The sequence below is a fragment of the Salvia hispanica genome, chromosome 2, assembly GCF_029641045.1.
Source record: "Salvia hispanica isolate PSC_SH4W2 chromosome 2, Shi_PSC_v1, whole genome shotgun sequence".
Classification (NCBI taxonomy): Eukaryota; Viridiplantae; Streptophyta; class Magnoliopsida; order Lamiales; family Lamiaceae; genus Salvia; species Salvia hispanica.
In genome coordinates, this window is record NC_142693.1 from 3812706 (window position 1) to 3822299 (window position 9594).

The 9594-nt window shown below is 33.5% G+C and overlaps 1 pseudogene across 1 annotated transcript; it reads right to left on the reverse strand.

Moving 5' to 3' along the window:
• Positions 1-5494: 5494 nt before the first annotated feature.
• Positions 5495-9393, reverse strand: LOC125200931 (scarecrow-like protein 14 pseudogene; annotated as a pseudogene). The gene is made up of 3 exons (XR_016135829.1): positions 9269-9393; positions 5889-8316; positions 5495-5809 (listed from the first exon to the last, which is right to left on the reverse strand). The product of XR_016135829.1 is annotated as a scarecrow-like protein 14 pseudogene (transcript).
• Positions 9394-9594: the final 201 nt, after the last annotated feature.

Genomic DNA, 9594 nt, shown 5'->3' on the forward strand with positions numbered 1-9594 from the left:
TCCCAAAAATTGATGTAGATTCGTGAGTGAGCTTGGATGCACCAAAAAATATTGTATCTGAGGTGAATCAAGGTAAATAAATCATGATAAATTAAGCACAAACATCTAACAACTAAAACAACACGATTTAGCCGACATATTATTATTAAAATACTCATTGATTGTATAAACATCAAAATTTGAACTCGCAATAACTTTCGAAGTAGAGGTGCCCAAAATTTTCGGTTCAGGTTGTTAACCGTGAAACCGTAACCGTCGGTTCCGGTTTCGAACCGGAACCGTCAGATTTAAACCGAACTGAAACCGTCACTTCTAGAACCGTGGTTCAATTTAAGTTCAAAAATTCCGGAACCAAAACCGTGCCGGAACCGCGAAAAACCACCGGAAAACATTTAACCCCCAAGCCAAAACCGCCTAAAACTTTCGAAAACCGGCAGTTCAAAACCGTGAAAACCATAAAAAGACCGTCTGAAAACTGACGGTTCGAAACCGGAACAGGAACCGCCGGTTCATGAACCGTGGACATGTATATCTCGAAGTACTCAATTAAACATATGAACTTGGTAAAGTAATTCTCAGTGATTCTCGAAAACTGAAATCACAAATAACTCATGAAGTAATCAATTAAACAGACGAACTAAGCAACAAAATAATCGATGATTCTAGAAAACTGAACTCGCAATAAACTCTCAATTTAACCGATTAAACAGATGATTGTAGTAAAATAAGCCTCGATGATGCAAAAATATCGGAAATTGGACGCGGAAAAAATCAATCCAATTACACGATTAGACCACCAACTTTGTGACATGATCTTTGCAAATTCTAAAATTCTAAGATTGTCGAATGGAAATGGATTTTAAGGCATCAATCTCGAAAGAAAATAGAAAACTTACGCTCTGTTCCATGCTGAATTTGAGAAAAGCTTGCGTGGGAAAATTCGAAAAGAAGAACGCGTTGTGTTTAAATTTATAGTTAGAATCGGGGCAAGGTATGGTAAGGGACATATGACATATGACAAATTATTCAGTGCGACGCAAGAACATTTGTTTAAGATGCATAGGTGAGAATTGAGCATGTTATAAATGGACAGAGAGTGAGAATTCGGTGAGTGAAGAATGTAAGGGCATGCTTGGTACGATGGAATGGAGGGTGGAATGGAATGAAGATATGAATGAAATGTCAATTTACTTTGATTTCCTTTGCATTTTCATCCATTCACTCATTCATTCCATCACACCAAGCAAATGAATAGAATGAAAGTAGGAATCACATGTCATTCTACCATTCCATTCCAACATACCAAGTTTAGTATAAGTAGTGGAGTATTTATATAAGAGTGAACTGCACTAATAGTCCATGATCTTGTCGAAAAATGCATTAATGATCCCTAAAATTTTTTTATAGCTTTTATGGTACCTAAAAATTACATTTTTGGTACCTATGGGTCTTTTATACCCCTCTACATTTGAAAAATCCCCTAAATGTCATGGAGGGCATTTTTGGTCTTTGAAAAATCACATTTTTGGTACCTCATCATTCTTGCAATTTTTTCTTGGACATATATAAAAGCACCTTTACGGATTAAAAAAAAATACATTTCTAATACTAGTTAATTTAATATTTTTACAACATAAAATATTTTCTTTTAAATTATAATTCATTTAAAATTTTGCAATAATTACTTGAATAACGTATAAATTGAGCTTTATAATAAAAAGTTTCTTTATTTTACTTTAATAAATTTATTAAAATGTTACTTGCAAGAGTTCGCTTTAATTTACACTATATATGATTTCACTTAAATTTTAATTGTTGTGCTTAAAAAGTATATTTTCACTATACTATATTTTAATTAATGTACTTATTTGAAAATGTTATTTGAAAATCTTATGTGCTGAGCATGGATGATAGCACTAATCTATACATATATAAAAGCCCAGTTTTGGGCTCCTTTTGAAATATTTACAAATTATGTGATGAATTTGAATGTTTATAAAATTAAGGTACTAAGATTTGAAATATTTATGAATACAATGCGGTGTAGAAGACGCCTACTAAGAAAAAATAAAAATAAAGGCAAATATTAATGAGAATTTATTTGATGTAAATTATGTAATCATTGATTTCATGTCGTTAAATTTGAAACAGTTTCCCACTAATGAAATGAGCGTTAATTTCACAGCCATTTTATTCCACTAATTAAATGAGAGTGTTAGTAGACAGCCATTTTTTACTAATTGGTCGACCATTTTATGTATTTTTTATTAATTTAGACTAATTAAATTTGATATTCAATTTTGGAAAGATTCCAAAGCCAATTAACGTTTTATTTGAAACGCTCTTGGCTAATTAATGAAAACCGTTGCACCATTTAACATCATTACTAATAGAGAATTAATGTATACAATTTAAATCTACAGATATAACCTCTATAAATACCAATGAAAAAATCCAACCAAACAAACAAGACACGAACGTCACCAAGTTTTGTTTTGAAATTGGTGAGTATTTTCTAGAATTTAAGAAACTTCCTACGGCCATGAGATAGTAGTATGGAGTATTTGTATTCATCTATTTATCTTATTATTTTTTTGTATGTTTTGCTAATATTGTAATTTTGCCAGAAGAAAAATGACGTTATAGAATTCATCTACCTCAATGATCTACAATCTAACATAATTTAACTTCATCAGTTATCAAAGTTCGGTGTATGTGTTTTTGTAAAGACCAAACCTGGACGACAAATCAAATGTTATGAGCTTGGAATGTGTTTCCCATGATTTTATGGTATGTGTTTTAGCATTTTTATCTTATTAATATATTTTTAACTATTTATCTAAAATCATTAATTAATATTTTTTTTATCTTGCAGAGCCTTATGATTCAAGGAACATTTTCCAAATTCATTACAAAATTAGTTTCGTGATCAAATTATGAAGGAGCAATTCTTTCTATTTGCTATTTGGACGGTTGAGATTTGTTATTGGGTTTTTGTTGAGCATTAGGATTCAAGGAACATTTCCCAAAATCATTACAAATTAGTTTCGTGATCAAATTATGGAAGGAGCAATTCTTTCTATTTGTTATTTGGAGGGTTGAGATTTGTTGTTGGGGTTTTGCTAGGGTGGGATTTTTTTTTTTCTTCTTTCTATTATTTTCTTTTTCTCTTTTTATTTTACTTTAAAAATAATGGGAATTGGAGCAAAAATTATAGTAAAAGAATTTCTATTTCTATCCAAAATTTTATAATTGAATTTTTTAACTTTTGATATCTTATTCAGGAAAATTATCAACAGGGGACTAAAAATATACAAATAGCAAACATTTGGTGTTGGGTGTTAATTAACTTCATCATATATGCATTAAATATAAACAGATAAAATTTGGAATATCTTAAACTAATATGGTATTCTTAAAATATCAAAATAGGCAAATTGTTGATTCTATCGCTTTCATTTTATCATTTTATTTGAAAATTACTCATCATATTATGATCATCAAAAATGTTTTACTCAATCTGTTGTGAATTAAAATGTTGTACTACAATTTTGAATATCTTTTTTTTTGGTAGAACTTAAAAAATGACGGGATATAATTATGCATGGAGTGAGATAACATTTAACCAAAATATGATAAAGCCTAGACAGTTTTTTACAAATATAACATGATATGATAATTTTGAATAAAATGTTGAAATGATAGTGCACATACTCAAATGCTAATTTAATGAATCCAACCAACCATTAAAACACTTCTTTATTTATGTATTGTTAAAAGTGAGGAACTATAGTATCAGTATCAAAATGTATTGTTAAAAGTGAGGAGTTTAGGGGTTAGACCGTTGCAACAACTATCTCAATAAACCAACGGTGGATTTGCTAACATTCGAGGTGATAAGTAATATAGAATCGTCATAACTAATTGGTGAATTTTATTAAATTTGTTTTGAACCACTCAAAATATATTATTAAATCATATTTATATTTAGTACCAAAAAAATTTATATATTTAAAATATAGAATTTTTTTAATAATAAATTTATTAAATAAATTGGAACATGTAATTTAAGATATTTTAACTTTGAGCCACAACATATATAGAGGTTGAATTAGCGTTTATTTTTTATGCAACCATTAATTTCTAAACTTATTTGATTATATGAGTTTTTATTAGTTTAATAAATTATTAATATAATTTATGAATTTAGAACTTAATATAATTATATTATTTCTCATTTCATAAAAGTATATCCACATTTTTTAAATAGTGCAGGTAGAAAATTGATTTCGTCGTTTGAATATTATAAATTTTAGGCTAGATTTTAAATATTTATTAGTTATGAATCTTTTCAATATTTATAATAATTGTGTATATAATTGATAGTAACATTTTTAGTTATAAGTAACGGTCATTTGATTTGACTAAATTTACTAACTCAGATATGTAAATTTTTAAAAAAGTGTTATAGATACTTTTCGTCCTTTATAATCTTATTGTTATAGTACATATTTTTTAAAATTGTAGTTATATATGTGCGCTTTTTATTTGTTTGTAGTTCATCATTTTATTTTTTTTTCGAGACGATGTTGTTGTTCCCTAATATTTTATTACCTTTTTATACTCTAGATATATAAGTCTAATAAAATAATATTGTCACTTATGTAATGATATTTTCTCCTAAATATCTTTAATCTTATATATGCAATGATATTTTCATTTATTTTATTTTATTTATTCATAGTATTTTTTCCCAAGTCGCGCATAGCGCGTGGGTTAACACTAGTTACTAAAAAAACCGAGATGACACAATTGGTCACTAAAATTTGGATTTATTAAAGGAAATTAAAGCATTGCACTAACAAAAAATGTTCCCGCGACTTTTCGAGGTTGTGGCGTTTTAATGCGTTTTCTTCAGATTTATTAATCAAAGAACTGCACTATTTTCGATATTTGGTCATTCCCAATTTCCTGGACTTTTAAAATTTAATAATTATTGTATCAGTCCAATAATCTACTGTTATGATTATACTATACTTATATAATCTATATCTTTATTATTCATTCTCCAAAAATTAGATCTAAGTCTAAATTTAAAAAGATTTTAATTAATTGTACCATATCACTAATAATGTTGATCGTATGCACTAACATTACTTCCACGATACTTTCCCTCTACCAAATTGGACGTTAAAACTTGTACTACTATTTATAAGTTTGTCTATTTTTTTGGACATTTGTATTGCTCGAATATATTTAAATAGCTATTATAACGATATAATACTCAAATGTCACATGTGAGCATCTACCAATAAACACACACCACCCACTAAGATTTCATTACAAATAGAGATTTTAAAATAATTGCACCTCAAAGTTGCTTTTATATTGCTTGAATAATGCCAAAACTATTCAATATGCACATTTTCTTATCTAATTTTAAATCCAGAAAACAAAAACAACTATATATAATAAGCTCATGGATCATAGGATATACAGAAAACTAATAAATCTGATGGAAAGATGTGACAAGAAAGTGTAATTTTATGGTTATTCAGTAAGCCAACATACATACTACATTGTTGTGTAATGTGCAGGCGAAACAAAACGCCGTCGTTTGACTGCAATTATGCACACTTCACTATAAAGCCTAAACCAAAATCCTTGATCTATGTCACTTTCTCAACATGAAGAAAGGTTACATTACCTACCAATACTCGAAGCTCACGTTCCGTTTTTGCGCCACTCTGTCGGTTCTCCACCCGAGCTTCCGATAGGAGAAGACGTAACGGCGTTATCAACAGAACATCTGAAGAAGCATTGACAAATTGTTAACATAATAACTCTATAAAATGTTGAGTTCATAAATTTTTATAGATGATTGATACCTTGCTTCTAACTAGTCGATGTTCGACATTTGACACGGAAAGCCTGCACGAACAGCAACCAGTCGTGTGGCCTTCGCTAGTCATGAATCGAGCAGCTCAATAAGCAGGCCTCCAAGAAGAGAGCGCGTATATGATGCGCCCTTTCCACCCTTGCAACATCCACTGGCCATCTTGATCGATCACAAAATCCTTGTGGTAGGAGGACTTGACTCTATTTTTAGCCAGTTTCACGATCTCCTTGTCGAGAGGAAGCTGCACGAATCCAGCTCTCATGTTCCGGACCTGCCATTGCTTGTAAGTCTCTGGTCTCTCGATCCTTTCGGCTCCTTCGCAAGAAATTACGTTCATGGCCTCTTGTCCAAAGATTGTTCTCTCAAGAAGCATCCTCTCATGAATCTCTCGGGGAATAATGGTGTCGAGCATGTCAAAAAGCGATGAGTAGTGAAACATCGCCTCCCGGAATCTCGTAATGAAAAAGGGAGCGTTGTACGAGCCATTCACAACCCCCTGGACGAAGACGGCAGGATTCATCTTCCTGATAAGGCTTAGAACGATATTTCTCGGACTATTCACTATGACAGTCTCGTCGAGAAGGTTCCTGAATCGAAATAAACAGCTCACCACGAGCAACTCGTCTTTCTCTATCTTAAGATCTTCAATCCTAATCGTATCCCACTTCTGAGCAATCGCATTGAATTCAAACGGTACTCCAAAAGTCTCGGCATAGCCAGCCAAACGCCTCCCAGCCTCTTCAACCCTTGCTGCTGGCCGGAAACCCGGACACGGAAAGTCAATTCCAGTAATACGAAGCTTTGGGGGCCCACCGGGTCTATTACTCAGCCGTTGCATAAAGCTAGGCCATTGGAAACCATAGAAAATGCCAAAATCGACAATGTGGATCCTCGTGGCCTTCTCAGAAACATTCATGATGGTTTTGTTAGCAAAGAAATTAGATATCTTCCTAAACGGACACGTTGCTATCAATATATGATAGGCTCTCAGGATGTCAGAAGCCGAGGTAGGCAATGCATTAGCAGGAGCACATATAGGATCTCCGTATCCAGCCATACGTGCCTCGAGACCATCAGCAAAGTAACAAGCGAGTCTCTGCATCCCGTCCCCCGTCAGAGTAGCATGCTGTCGAATCTGCTTCAGGAACTCATTTGCAGTCCTACGGTCATCAGCTGCAACGGCTTGTGCGCAAAGGCTCAATAAGGTTCTCAAATCGACCACATTTCGCCTTCCTCCTTTTTTCTTACCCTGAATTTTCCCACCGTTGACTCCGTCCGGTTGATCCTCCTGAGGAGTGCTTTTAGTTACTTCACTCAATTCTTTTCGCAGGGCGGATTCATTTTTTCCGCCACTGCACAGAAGAACGAGATCGAACATGTCATCGCTCAAAGTAGTGGCGGAATAAATGGCTGACTGCTTGCTGCTCCTTTCCTCTTGTAACCCTGATGTCTCGTGATAAGGATTTTTCTTCCCCCTTGGTATATCGAGAGTCTCCTCATAAGATCTCCGTTCCAACTTAACAGCCACACTGGTGGAGCCTACCTCCTTCGCCCTTTCCCTCGACTCATCATTTCTCACACCCGTGATCAGGTTGCTGCAACAAGGAAGAAATCTACTTGCTTCTTCAGCTGCCTTCATGAATTGCATAGCCGACTCTTGGTTGCTGAACACATCTGCGTTTTTAAGAATGCTAACAGGCGAATCAACCGGCCCATCAGCAAAGGTACCGTTGCTAGAAGATGAACTGTATGATGACTGACAAGTCGAGCGAACATCGACAGTAATATGATGTCCGTTATATCCATTGAAGTCGGGATCATAAAACCAATCAGGAGAAAACACCTCCACATCACTAGGGTCATAAACATTACTTCTTGATTCTTCAAGAAACTTCTCGTCAGGGCTTTCGATACCCTGGTCCAAATTGAGCACCAGATGATTATCACTCGAAGCAGGACGCTGCTCTGCAAGAACCTCGTGGAATGACTTCTCTGCAGCTTGAAGAGCTGCAGACTCTTGAAAAATACAGGTGTTATCTTCCACGTCCTCTTCCATGAGGATGTGGTTTATGAACTTGAGCACGCCGTCACTGAAATCAAAATCCTCGGGAGAGTCATCCTCCCGTGATTGACCCCCGGTGTCAAAACTAAATTGGCTAGACGTATGTATAGAGTTATCAGCTATATTCCCATTGAAGAACCTATCACTAATCCTCAGATCACTGATCACATTAGCGTTAGGAAACACGTGAAGGGCTTCGTTGTTTGATTTCATTCTTGAAACTGTTCCATTTATAGCTCTGAAGTTATTATCCATGGCATATAGTCCCAACAACAAATTCAAGATTAAAATCAACTACAAAAGTAGAATCCTTCAACAAATATTATAACATCACCCCTTTTCCTCTTACCACTGCCTGTAACAAAAAAGTCAAGAAATTTTCAAGATTACAAACTTCACATCATCAGAGTTCAACCCAGAAAAAGAAAGACCCTCAAACGAGATCAACCCACCGATAAAAATTAAGTCTTGGATTCAACTAAAATCAAATTAATTGAAGTCTTGTCAGTTAAGGCAAAAAATGAAATCTCTATTTCATTATTGAAACTGGTCAACTAATACTGCTGAAGTTCTTATCCATGGCTGTAGTCCCAACAACAAATTCAAGATGAAAATAAACTAATAAAGTAGAATCCTCCAAAATAAAATCACAGTCTCCTTCAACATAAATTACATCACCCCTTTTCCTCTTACCACTGCCTGTAACAAAAGGTCAGGAAATTTCCAAGACCACAAACTTCACATAATCAAAGATCAACCTTCTAATAAAAATTAAGTCTTGAATTCAGCTACATCAAATTAATTGAAGCCTTGTCATTTAAGGTTAAAATAAAAAATCTTGATTTCATTCTTGAAACTGGTCCACTGATACTGCTATAGTCCCAACAACAAATTCAAGATGAAAATAGACTACAAAAGTAGAATCATCCAATATAAAATCACAGTCTCCTTCAACATATATATTACAACATCACCCCTTTTCCTCTTACCACTGCCTATTACAAAAGGTCAAGAAATTTCCCAATACTACAAACTTCACACAATCAAAGATCAACCTTCCAATAAAAATCAAGTCTTGAATTCAACTGAATCAAACTAAAACTGAAGACTTGTCATTTAAGGTAAAAATGAAATCTTGATTTTGAGTATAACTATAGAAAACCTAGGGAATAGAACCAGAAAATCAAAATCTTTAAAGCTGAAAAGGACCTACTTGACATTTAAATACAAGCACAGATATATACAGACATGATCTTGTTGGAAATAACTAAGCTGGAGAAGTAATAACTACAAAAGTCAAGACATACCTTCCAAGAACAGGGAGAGGGGAGAGAGACAGATTATGGTTTATGAGAGAGAAAAGGGAGTTGGTTGAAATGTAGACAATGGGTCTGCTCCTTTTTGACATATTCTAATGCAATAAAGAGTGGAAAGGACGCTGAGGATAAAGCAGTCCACTCACTTAATTGAATTTTCTATAACTAAAAGGTCTGAATTAATTGATTTATTGGAGTGAATAAAATGTCCCACCTAATGTCGTGAGGAAATATCTATGAATAAAAATAGCTCACTTTTCACAATGATGGGGTATAATATTACTAATATTTTAATTTATATTTATTAGTTTGTGTTA